The 14122-nt window shown below is 36.0% G+C and overlaps 1 protein-coding gene and 1 non-coding gene across 2 annotated transcripts in view; one reads left to right on the top strand and one right to left on the bottom strand.

The window, feature by feature from the left end:
• Positions 1–14122, top strand: part of LOC135080095 (putative phosphatidate phosphatase) — a 97235-nt gene that overhangs the window by 70914 nt on the left and 12199 nt on the right. The window lies entirely within an intron of this gene.
• Positions 11458–11530, bottom strand: Trnat-agu (transfer RNA threonine (anticodon AGU)). Its single transcript has one exon. It is a non-coding gene; the product is annotated as a tRNA-Thr (tRNA).

The following is a 14122-nucleotide window of genomic DNA, read 5'->3' as shown; positions in this document are numbered from 1 at the left end:
CTAAGTCAAGTTATGGGGGAGTTTCTACTTTGATAGTTTTAGACAAAGTTGTAGACGTTGGTTCTACTTAGCTTAACTTGATATAAAATTAGCTTTTAACTCGAGATGCGTACGTAACTTTTTTATTTATTATTTCTTTCCCTAGAAACGATAGTGTTTTCCTTTCTCTATATTATTACTCAATACTCACAATATTGTCTTAATTTCCTTGTAAATATACATGAAAGATACCTACACACTTATCATTAATGTTATGTTGTCGGTATGAACAATCGCAATGGTCATGAACTGGAGTTCACGTCTCAGATGTAATCTTTATTTTCATTTGGGACAGATTCATCGAATCAAATGTCACGTTCGGGAGTCGCTACCTAATTAGTAATGTTTTGATTTGCTAATAAGATAAATGCTGTTGTTGGTAATTTTATCTAGTTGTTATGTTATAGGATAGTCATAGCTTGGAATGTTTACTCAGAGACATTTATTTTCAAACTAAGCTTCTTTATTGTTTAGAAAAGTTACTTCGGGTTCCAAAAATCAATTAGCGTGTAACGTGTATCGTACAGAAATAAATACGCGACTTCTGGCATCGTAGCCCAAACCAACATTTAGTCACAATCAATCCTAATCCTTAAAACATTTTTTTTTCAATCTCCGGCTGAATTACCGGTGTTCGGTTTTTGAAAGATAAAGTATTCGGAATACCCAGACAATAATGTATATTTTTTAGAAAGTTCTGGTATTTTCTCTCTCACTAATGTATACGAGCAATGTGTTTTCATGTTCGTCTTTAGCCTCATCATCAAAGCTCGTGTCTTGAAGCAAATTACTTTCAATGCGCTTGTTATATAATTCTTCTTTCATCTTCTTAGTAACATTAACTTAATCAAGTTATTCTCCAATCTGCACATTTATGTGTTATTATCATCTCTCAGAGGGAATTACAACCAGTTTCGTAATAATATGACATTTACTTACTTGTTCGTAATCGTAATGAGCAGTTGTGGCATGTTTGCCATTGCATGTAGTAATGTCTGTAGACGGTGTAAAAGTATCGCTAATTGTAGTATTTACCTGAATAGTGCTAGGTGGAATATGTCAAGGTGTTTTTTATTTGGACTTCGATTGTCAGCATAATTATCGTTTTTATGGGAAGGTAATTTTATACAGACTCAGAGAAGTAAGAGTTGCTTAAATTACCGAACTTACGATACATGAAAAATTGATATACTTATTTAGGTACACTAGCCTATACTATTAACTGCATATATTTTACCCTACCTGCGTGAATTTAATTAAGAAGAATGTTACCAAGAACATGATAAATCAGGTGTACGAGTAGTTCCATGACATTTTTATGTCCTACTTATGCTCCGGCGAAGTGTAGGAGAAATAATACTGAACCTAATACTGCATCCCATCTAGATCCCGATTCTCTTTAGATCCAGGCATTTGGGAAGTGTGTGGGTGCTCCAAAAAGGGCCTACATACCAATAAACATTTAGATTTTTTATTAATTTATTAATCACTCATTCTCCGTTTGTCCATCTGTCTACAACAATCCCAGTGAACTTGAGCCGGTGGCTCTATCCGGCTCCCAGCGCGCGCGCATTAGCGGCGGCACAAACAGCCAATTAGCGCTATCGCTCAGCGACGATTCGAACTTCATCTCGATACACGTGGCTGTAGCGCAACGTATGAGTTACAGCGATTTAGGGCTACATTTCACTGGGACACCATGGCGGCGCAACCAGTCGCCGGCTACCAACAAAATGTATACAGCTCTAGAGAGAGTTACTTACCTGGTGTCCGTTTGGTTCCGCAAAGCTGCATACATTTTGTTGGTAGCGGCGACTGGTTGCGCCGCCATGGTGTCCCGGTGAAATATAGCCCTTACAGTCATCAATTTTAGACACCCCGCAGTCTTGGCCAACATGGAAGAATTTCTGAATAAAATAACGAAAATCTGGGTGCTTTTTTCAACTCCAGCTTGTTTCAAGAGTCATTTAATTTAAAAATATGTGCGTTCTTGGATGACTAAGTAAGACATTAGAAGCATCGAATATGAGCGCTTATTGTAGAGACGACCAGCTCAGCAAGGTGAAAACAGTGGAATCTTATGCCGTTGTAATAGGTGAGATTTTCTAAAGAAAATGTATAGCTTAGCTGGTGTACTCTTGACTATACAACATGTTTCTGTTACTGCAAGTCCAAAACGACGCTCAACTCTAAATTTCAACTCAGTTATACTTATCAATCCTGAAATTAATTCAATTTTAAAGTAATCAATACATAAGACTCACAAGAAAATTCAAGAGGCGTTTCAGCCTAAAGCTCACTGAAGTACCGCTGTTCCATAAAAACTACCTCTTAGTTTTAGTATAAGTTCTCTTGCCGCTTATGACTTGTACCACACAGCTGGTTGATTGGGTTTGTTTTGTAACATACGGTTGTAATTGAATCGAATTGGTTTGGATGGGAGTGAGTGGGCGACATTTTTTATTTTCTCCTCTATTCAGATTTGAGAATCTATGCTCGCTCATACGGTTTATTAATCAGAGTAACTTATTTGGATCCAGATACATAAATCATTTACTTATTTCTTAAATAAGTGTTTTGTACGTTCAGCTGACATAAAAACTGAGTTCTCCAGTGACTTGGTCCATATAACCATAACCGGTGTTTTTTGTATGAAGTTTGACAGGCGTGACGTGTAACAGTGGCGTCTTATTTAGAAAGAAAGAAACATTTATTTTGACATTTAGTTGTAATTGATGCTATTTTGCTACAAAACTGTCTGGGCTGTCAACATATTCATCTTTTCCGGCACTTGGCTCGCAAATGTGTGCCATTTGTATGCAGTTAAATTTAATCAATGACACCAGTTAAACGTTTGATAGAAAATGTTACACATCTGTTATTTGGGCTAACTGGACCCTTATTATCTTGTCCATAAGAGCTATAAAAACAGTGTTCAAATCAATGTCCCCAGCCTCCGGGATACGCTAGTTATACGACAGTTTTGTCGCGTCCACTAAACACTCAATTTCTTCCGTGTCAACGAACCTATTTAGGGGTACAGTCAGTTTGGAAAATATGTCAGCATTGCTGGTTTGGTAATGAAAATACGTAGTTGTATCGTTTATTGCTTTATTTTTACTAACCCCAAAGTCAGCTATCAAATTTTACTTTTTTAAGTGTTGCCAACAATTATTTTCTGCAAAAACGACGGTTTCAGATCTTGTGTTATTTTTGGGACACTAAGGTCCCCAATTCACCTAGTTCAAAAATCTTGAAAGCATCACTGATGTGATGATTATTTTGGTTCCAAAATCGCTTTTATTTCCTCGTTGCAATAGTTGTCGCCACTTATGGCGGCGACTCTAGAAATGTGGTGGTCCAAAAGAAAAATGTTAGCAGTTCATGTTTATTTGCTTATAGGTGCATCTTCTCGCCAGTGAGTGTACTGTACACCACAGTGAATCGTAAAATTGTTTATTGTCGTTTAACTTGACAATCGTTATTGCCGTCCACTAAGCAACTTGGTTTTACGTTTGTATTATGGTTTTTAAAGTGTCACGCTTGTTTATGAATGGGGGAAATAATTAAAGTTTTTATTATTTTCTTGTTGCTCCTAAAAGCATTGACGGCGATAAATTAAGATGAAATTGTCCATAAAACATGGTATGCGTTTTGTCACTTATGGAGGTACTTTATGGTGTTTGGCGTCTTATTTTAACGAGTGGAATGAAAATACAAAGATACCGACTTTTTGAGAAACATTTACATACCAGTACAGCTTCTGGGTAGTTAACATCGGTATTTAAGAAATTCTACCGTAGCTTCGACATAATATTCTAAACGATCTTTTCTCATTCTTATGGACTACATAGTATCTGACTTTGTTAGAACTAAACGCGGCGTTCTTGGCGACTTACTTTAACTTATTTTAAAAGAACTGCCTTTCTGAGAAGCCAAACGAATTTCCCATTCTAATTCAAATGTTGTTAACAATCTACTTACTTAGAATCCAACAATATTTGCATTAGTTGTCTGTATATTTGCGTCACAATAATCAACCTGGAGTTGTCATAAACTACTCAAATAATTATACAGTAATTTCTAGACTTAGGTAAGCAAATAATTTGAATACCCGCTAGATAATACTAATGTCAGAGACAGAATAATAAGCCAAATATCTTGGAATTTCATAACTATTCAAATAAACAGTTTAAATAATTACAATATAATTTATATACTTGAGCAAATAATTCAAGTATTAAATCGCAATGCTGATTGTAGAGAGGCTAAATATCTTGAATCTAAATCCAATCAGCAAATTAATTATTATTATTAATGTAAATAATATTGTAACTACGGTAACAACAAGCTGCATTAAATAATGCAGCTTGTTGTTACCGTAGTTACAATATTATTTACATGATTCTCATTAAAATAAATATAAGTTGGCTACACGTTATTATAACTATTAAACATCTCACAAAATTTCTCATTCCTAAGTTTCACTTTGGTACAACGAAATATAATTTCTCGGTAACCATTAAATGTCCATATTAAATAAATCAAGTACAACTACGCTACTAGCCATAAAACCACAGGAGAAGTTAGTTATAGCTTTCTTGTTAATCCGGTAGTTTGATCTACTTACTCTAGTGAAAACAGTCACTTAACCTATTTTGTAATAGACTAATGTAATGATCAAATCTATTGATATCGCTTGCTTGTCCATATTAACCAAGTTCTCTACGTCAAATTACGAAATTGCTTACTCCGATGACAGTTGCGTCTAAAACGGAATTTATATGCGTAACAACATTTTCATTATCATCGAATATAATTTATCGAGATCCATTACAATCATCGCGTCACACAATCGATTACACGCCAATAACAGTTGAATGAAACGCATCGTTCTCCCACCCTCTTTCAATTTCGACAGTTGCCCCAACTTAATGTTCCATTTTAATTAAAAGTTATGACGCATCACCATTGGTACTGGCACAAAAGTGGTTCTGTGGAACGCTATAATTCCTTGATTTGTTGAAGATCACCCCTGGTTTAAACTCGTCCAGTTTACCAACACCCCTGTCCGTATTTTGATTGAAACAACGGTCGGGTCTAGAAATAATGGTTACTATACTATTGACAATACGGCTGTCCACATGAATGAATTCAAAGACTACACCTATCTCTTTCTCTCCTTTTGTGAATCGGTGTCACGGTAGGTACAGGATTAGCAGGCTCAAGGTGAAATTGTCATGTTTTGTTACGATTTTTTCCAACTATCAAAAGATTGTCGCATTGTGCATTCATTGTTTGATCGGCCGGGTCGGTTTTTTCGATGTTTTTACATGTAGTTTTTGAAAATGAAGATACAAATTTTATAAGAGTCGGAATGTTCGTAAAGGTATGTTAAAAAGCGTACATCCTTCTTAGCTGGGCCCATTGTTGGGTTTTAATAAAACCTGATATCAAACTGGTGAAGGACTTATTGAACGTTGGAGGGTTTGAAATTCAATACGCGTCTTAAAACAAAAGCTACTTGCATTTCTTTGGGCAGCTGCTTCCTTTTGATTGAGCGATCGTTGGTGTTGGACCTTTAATGATAACAATTGGATGTGATTACAAAGCCAAATAAAAGCATGTCAATCATAATTTGTCAACAGCTGCCCTGGTATTTTAATTTATTGAAAAAATAATGTCTTATAAAGTTATGAGAAATCTTAGTTTCCGTAATTTTATGGATTGATTCAATCGTATTTTAAGACATTAATTTCTAAATTTCAAGGTTCATTAATAGCATTGTGTGTTTTAATTAGGAGCTATATAATTAGAAACAATTTGATGTAAATTATGAGCTAACCGATATTGTGTACATGTGTACATACATATTACACAAATTTTATCAGTCACTGAATAAAGTAGTTGAGTAGTTTTGTAAATGAAAGCAGTAAAAAATGTAGCGCCACCTATTACAACAGTCAAATAACCGACCGAAGTCAGTTTACATAAAATATTTCTATGTTTAGTTATTCATCTACTTAATAAGTAATGTTAACATGTCTAGCATTAGTTACCATTGCAACTTATTCGACGACAATGTCACCATCAATCTCCATTCCTGCATTGCAAAATTTATTTAAATTGCCATTACAAGTTAGTGTAAGTAATGATCATATTAAAGTGAATGGTATCCTACAACTCTCCAGTCTAGGGTTGCCATCCGTCCGGGTTTGTCCGAATTTGTTCTAGCTTAGAAGGAGTCCGGGGAGTGTCCGGGTGGGGTTTTATTTTTTCCGGGCGAGTTTTATAAAAACCTGTTGACATATCCGGGTTATGGGCTCCAAAATCCGGGGCTTGCACGCGTTTTGTCCTGGTTGCCATCATTTAAGAGATGGCAACCCTACTCCAGACACAACACTAATGTTCTAAACATAATAAAATAATGGCCGTCGTTCAAGTGTCAGAGAGCTATTGTCTGACACCAGCTAACTAATTGTGTGTGACATACTGTTGGCTCAGCTCTGTAAAGCAAATATTGTGGAGGGTAGAGATTGTTTGCTATACTAATGAAGGGGATTGAGATTTGTGACAACAAACTGGTATTTGTACACTAATCAATACGAAATATCGTTTACATTAACATTTGTTAGGTGCTTGACTTACCTTCATCACGCACTTACACATAGCACAATGATGTTGCATTGATCATCTTTGAAAATTTTGTATATTTAGTCTCAAATTAAGCCAAGCTTGTATTGTCGTAACTAGACATCGATAAAGTATAACTTAACATCAGGTGCGATTGTGGTCAAATACCTGCCTTGTTATGCATAAAAAAAAAATTAAAAAAAACTTGATTGCACAAATGCGCCAATTCATCATCACCAAAACACTGCAATTTTGATTTAAAAAATATGATACGCAAACTTATTAGCAAGTCGTCAACGTAAATTAAAATCCAAATAGACATACTAAATTAAATAAAATTGTATGTTTGTGTCATGTATGATTAACTTGTCAACGAGCGGATATAATTTGACGCTAATTCGACATGATTGTGTCACAATTATGATTGAAATGTCGCAAGGTTTTCCTACCGTACTGTAGGTCTAGCCACAACACAACTTTTGACATTCAGATGACATGGGATTAAACTTAATCACATCCTTATTAGAATCTTTTATACTTAAGCATGTGTAATAAATCAAATAATTTTGTTTTTTTATTGGTGTCAACATTTTTAGGGCAGCGCAGGACCGGGTCGAAGTGGACATCCTTGGGGAAGGCCATTGGTCCAGCAGTAGACGTCATTTGGCTGTAACGAACCAACGAGTTGGTTCATAACTTTCTTTCTAACAGCGACAATATTGTCATATCTAAAAAAGTCCATTAATTAAAAAATATTTTACCCAAATAGCCGCCACATTCCAAATTGCAAACGGTGGTTAGTTAAACAGAAAGGTTTTTTACGTTTAGCTAGCCATTTCACACGATTGGCAAAGCAAACACGATGTTATGACTACAGCGGCTAATGTTAATGCATGCAAACACCTTCAACCTTTCGCAAAAGTTATTTGAAGTTATGTCAAGTGTAAACTTACACAGTAGTAAACATTTTGTTTGTAATGTAATAAACGTATTGAATGACGATTGTCCTAAAAAATAGAAAAGCGGAATCCACACAAAGTGAGATGGAGTTAGGAAAAGAAGAAAGAACAGATTTTTGCCCTAATGGCACATAATGCTAAATAAATACTAACATTTTTTTGTACCTATGTGTAAAAGGTACAATTTTGAAAAAAGTGTAGGTATGTCGTACTGTCAAATCTAATCAAAAGTCTTTATTTGCACAATATGGGTTATACAGACAGATCTTTGAAAGTATCTGTCTCTAAAGATATTAACGATATTAAAAGATAAATGTTATTCAAAGGTAAAATACTAGAAGTGAGTAAGATCGTAAACAATAGTACGGAGATAACAAATTGTTTATAAACACAGCATAATTTAAGATGTCGATACAGTTGTCATACAGCGCTGATTTAATGTATTTTCTAGTTATTTATTGTTTGTTGTACTAAGTGTACTGATACTAGTACTAGACTGGAATAAGTACGAGCTTGAGCCTTAAGAGTCTTGTTGCTTGCAATAATTAATCTTACGGTTTCATTATAGCAGCCGGTTTAATTAAATTAACCATTGTAAAGTATTTATAGATTATTTTTTTTAAAGGATCTGTAGTTTAAAATTTACACATTGAATAAACAAATTAATTCACATTTTCCCTGATTGTCACAGACTCTACATGGGTAATATGGTTATAGTCTTTGGTCAAGTTGAAGAAATTCCGAACGAAAAAAGAACCGAAAGTAATTTATTGGGTTTTCCTTCAGTCATCTTATGAATTAAGTTTACTACGAAAATTTCCATTGCCTTCATTCATTCATTGAATCAGCTCACGCTACAATTGATTCTTGTAATGAACTATATCCTCTTTCCATTCGCCATGTTTGTCGTTATCATCCATTGAAAACGTTCCTGCTCCTCCAACCATTGTCTGATTTGCGTCACGGTGTCGTAGGTTACCTTTATTGTAAGTTTATAGGACATTCATTAACTTATGTATGTACCTACTTGTGGATTCTATGACACGTATGAATTGAAATGTATATTTGCTTTTCAAGTTTTCTAGAGTAGGTGGGTACTCTGTTTGCAGATTTTAAAACACAATTTTGCTATCATCCATCCATCCATACATTGTTGACATTCCAGTAGGCCTAAGATGCTCACCGTGATAACTTTTATCGACGTCAATTTGTATGGGCAAAATCGATAAAATGGCGTGATAACCGCCTATCACGGCGCGCATCTTAGGCCTACAGCTTGCACTAAGCGTTTCGATAACTCTTTTATAATGCGAACAGCTATGGACTAGAATTCGCTGCTTGCTGTCTTTTCCGAATACTTTAATACGGGCCTTCTCAAAGCGAGAGTGAGTAGGAACTCTAGGCACTTACAAGGAAGTATGCAAATAAACAATTTGAATTTGATATACACATATCAATCATAGACTGCATCTCACATAACATTAGGTGCGATTGCGGTCAAATACCTGACTTGTTCTGCATAAAAAAATATATTCTCTGGTTATTTCAATTTCATACTAAAGCTTAATATTTAAGTATGCGTACCTATCTAAAGTTTCGTTCCCTAGCTACTGTTATGGCGACATAACACTGTGAATACTGCAATAATGAATACGCAGTAAAAATTACTTCGCAATTTCAAAGCATACCCAATGCAAATCCCGACAGTGAATGTGTTTAAAATGATAGCTAGAAAACATCTTACCGCGCCGATGGCGTTCGATTCATTTGTAACCAATGAAGATGCTCGTAAACTCGAGATGGTATCAGATGTCGGCCCCACTGTGGTGTTATCGATGCTATACGTTTCTGTAATTGCTCTTATCTCAGGCTATGGAACTGGTTTTTCCACATTAGTCGTGCGTAGGGTGTGAATGCACTTGTGATTTTTTAATTCCTGTGTTTTCAGTTTCACTATTATTTTAGCAGTGATCTCGTATAGACATTCAAAATTACTTTAGAAGAGTGCTTTTAATCATATATCGTGTTACAAGTTACAACCCTGGTAACAGATTTTCATCTGAGCTAAATAACTGTCGCAATCAATTTTCTCCAAATGCTTGAAAAGTTAACATTTTTTTAATAGGTATCTACCACAAAAAAAGATTTTTTTGGTTAAGAAGAAAGCATGGTTTAAAAATTCAAATTACAATATTTTAAAATATTCTTGAAAAACGTAACCTTTTGACTGGACTGTGTGGAAAAATATATTTTTATTTTATGCTGCGTAATAAAAATGCTATAATCCTGCGTATTAAAAAAAATGCTTGTGAAAAGTTCTCGCAAATCGCAAGTTTTATTGGTACTTATTCGATACAACATTCCATACTAGACGGATACGAGTAGTATGTACATAAATAAGCAAGCTCTAGCCTCACCCGTCGCCTTTGGCTGAGCCGTCACGGAGATCTGAAACGCCACAACATTTTCACACTCCGCCGGGCCCGTCCGCAAATGGGATTGTGTCTGGTATCTTGGTCTTTTTCTCTCCTGCTCCGTAAATACTTGTTCATTCCCTTTATTAGCTCCATTATTCACTTTGGATTTATTTATAGCGATTTGAATAGTCTTATCATCATATAGTTTTACTAGCTTTTTTCCCATGGCTTCGCTCGCGTGAAGTTATATCTGTCACAGAAATTGTAACTACCACGCGCGGGACGCTTTCTCTCTTCCAAAAACTGAGATAAAAACTATCCTTGTCGTTTCGAGACTCCATATATTTCTTGGGACGCCTTTGGCTGAGCCATCACGGAGATCTTAAACGCTACAACATTTTCACACTCCGCCGGGCCCGTCTGCAAATGGGATTATGTCTGGAGTCTTGGTCTTTTTCTCTCCTGCTCCGTAAATACTTGTTCATTGCCTTTATTAGTTCCATTATTCAGTTTAGATTTATTTATATGGATCTGAATACTCTCATCATTAATATTTATTTATACTAGCTTTTTGACCGCGGCTTCGCTCGTGTGAAATTATATCTGTCACAGAAATTGTACCTACCATGCGCGGGACGCTTTCTCTCTTTCAAAAACTGAGATAAAAACTATCCTTGTCGTTTCGAGACTCCACATATTTCTTGGGACGCCTTTGGCTGAGCCGTCACGGAGATCTGAAACGCCACAACATTTTCACACTCCGCCGGGCCCGTCTGCAAATGGGATTGTGTTGTGTTGTTTTGTGTCTGGAGTCTTGGTCTTTTTCTTTCCTGCTCCACCGCTCGCAGTGTTGGTAAATACTTGCTCATTGCCTTTATTAGTTCCATTATTCAGTTTAGATTTATTTATAAGGATCTGAATATGCTTATCTTCATTTTTGACTTTCATTGCTTGGGTTTTTACTGGCGGTCAAGCTGTAGATCCTGGCTACACGGGACTCGCAGACTGAGAATAGGTCCGATTATATTTTTTCATTGAGTCGATTTGGAAATTATTTATATTTTTCTTACTAGTTTTCTAACTGAAAATGATAATAATATCGATTTCTTATTATTCTCTGTCTTTGTTATCCCGATGTTGATTGGTAAATACCTGGTTATTACTCTATTAGTTTCGCTCGAATTCAGAGATGTTGTAATGAGATATCGTTGTTCCAAAGATTGATACATAAATCATGTTTCACACTTCGCTGGTCCGATCAGATTGCATTAGTGGACATTTTATTTACAGTTGAGAAAATTCATCAACAGATTTTGTCCTAAACTGTTTACGAGTGTTGTTCACAGAGAATAGTTTTTTTAATAATAATAATTCATTTGAAAATTATAAATAACTTGAAAAAATCGAACTGCCTAAGGCGGGAATTGAACCCACGATCTTCCGCTTACTGGGCGACTGCTCTTCCAACTGAGCTACTTAGACACTGGATGAACCCGTCGAAATTTAATTTAACATAATAATTCAAACTTAAACCCTGTGTCGTTTAACATAATCTTAAACTTGCGATACTAAACCGATAGTTAAAAAAAACAATCATAATGACGTCCTAGCGGGTAAAATAGAACCACTGATGGGTGACGATGGGAACATGGTGGGAAAGGCTTTAGAAAATCTTCAACAACTTACTTACAAAAACATCATGATATGGTTGGACACAGTTAAATCTAACACCCAAAAAGGTGCTGTTTATCTGATCTACCTAAGGAACGTGGATTGAAGTTCGCGAGTTGATAGTTGCACGACCACAACCTAAATCATGTCTTATGGCACGTACTGCATCGAGCTTTGTGTTTCCACTATAGCGATTTCTCGGTAATCATCACAATTCCCGACACCTCCGATCGCATTGTGTGATATCGTGATCATCGCGGGTACAAACAGTGTTATAGTAGAAATGTATACAGAAAATTCAATAGTCTGACACGCATAGTACAAAATTTTCTTGGTTTGAGACTAGGTGACGCATCAAAATGTCCAAGGATATCATCATCATCCTCCATTTAACCTCAATTTGTAAATTAGTCCTCCATTTCTAAAATTTATCAAACGCAAATGGATATTTTGGCCTACGCTGGACGGCCTGGCCTGACGGGTTACTTATACTTCTCCCCTTGTCGCCTCCCCATGTTGGTAACATCCACGGGAAGAGTGGGGATGGGGATGGTCCAATCTTCTCTATCGAAATCATATTATGGTCGCACTAAAGACCATTACAAACAAATTGAATCAGCTTGATCTCTGCCAGCTCTACTTCTTCTTCTGCCTCGCCTTAACCATTACGTGGGGCGTGATGTCTATCTCAAACGTCTTATTCGTGGAGTCACCAAGTTTCAGGCCTTTCTCATCCCCTCTTTTTGTTTTTTTTAGCGTCTACTGCGTATCTCTTTATTATGATACTGTTTTGTCATGCGCAGGCGCGCGGGAGTTATTGGTCAGCGGTCACGACGCGCGCCGATTGAATATAATCGGCCAATTGTCTCGAATAGCCCTTTAATCGGTTCAGCGATGGACGACGACGGTAATTTCGAGCATAATGTCACGTTAGAGGTTATTGGGTCTGCCTACAATGCCCGTGTTTGCAAAGCCTAATGGAAATTACGATCGTGATATGGTTTTTACTTTTTGTTTACGGTGCGTTTTTTTCTGAAACTTTTAATAAGTAAAAAAACATGCCTTTAATATAGTCATAATCGCTGAAGAATATTTTCTTTGGTTAAGGTTTGAATCCAAAAAGTCGTCCATTTAAGCCTCTAGCAACAATTCTAACAATGTATCGAACTACACATCACTTATCCAGGTCCCCATCAGAAATGTTTACAGCATGGCAAATTGATTCACCGTGAATCCTAGACTCATCAGATAAGGATCGTGATCCTATCACTCAAAGGAATACCACGTGCCACACCATAGCGAAACCGGACTGAGATAAGTATGAAATGAAGGCAATTTCCATCTCAGATAGAGTCGTATCGTAATGCCAGCTATTAAACGCCATGGGAATTGAAAACGAGAAATAGAATCGAGCAATCGGTTATGCAAAACTTGTAGGATAGTCTATCGGGGTAAGATACTTGCCGATTATTCTGAGCTTGAAACTAAGGAAGGTATTAAAATAAAATTTACTCCAAAGCTTATTAAAGTCTGCGGTCGGAAATCATTTAGGCAGATTATGACTGGGCAGACTTGTAATGCGCATTTTAGTTCCGGCCCTTTTACTAAAGGTTGTCGCTCTAAAAACTCTTTGGTATCCATGGCCAACAACAGTAATGGCAAAATAATATCTTCACTTAATATTGACCTATGATACAAGAATAGCTTACACCTAGGGCAAACATGTCTCAAGCTCAAACGCTCTGAGATATCTTATAGCTCCAAAATATACGGCACAATTTTCCTGCAATCTGTGATATACAGGACGTCCACTCAAAACCGAAAACTGAACTATGGTGTGTCTATGAGACCAAACATTATGAAGATTTGTGTTAACCAACCTTATTAAAATTAAAATCTTTGCTTTAATTTAATTGAATCTTTTGAACGTCGTTTCACGATAGATACTAACAGATTGGAGCAGTTATAATTAGACTGGTAATGCGAAAGTCTTGTAAGATGTTGGACGTCAGCTCGAGTTACCACAATGAACGGCTGTCTCGTGCTATTACTAGAGCCAATTGAAATATTAATTAATCAATTGACAACGACATGCAATCTTAATAACAAGTAATTTGTAATGTACAAGACAGATTTAAAGTAAGATATGTTTATTAGAAATGAGTATTTTACAACATTGAACATCTCAATTAAGTATTATGTTACAGTAAAAGTAAGTGTTTGAGTTTTTGGTAATATTACTGCAAGTTTAAATAGTCATAGTCATTTGTTCCTAAGGCCCGGTTTTTTGATTCGTAGTTAAAATAACCAATGGTCAAATTTGACAGATGTCAAATGACAAGTGGTTAAATATCAGAAAAAATGTTTTTCGAACAATGGTTAGCTTGACTTTTAGTACATTTT

The sequence above is a fragment of the Ostrinia nubilalis genome, chromosome 17 (genome assembly GCF_963855985.1).
Source record: "Ostrinia nubilalis chromosome 17, ilOstNubi1.1, whole genome shotgun sequence".
NCBI classification, from domain to species: domain Eukaryota; kingdom Metazoa; phylum Arthropoda; class Insecta; order Lepidoptera; family Crambidae; genus Ostrinia; species Ostrinia nubilalis.
Note: the sequence above shows the minus strand (reverse complement) of the source record. Positions and strands in the feature narration are given on the sequence as shown.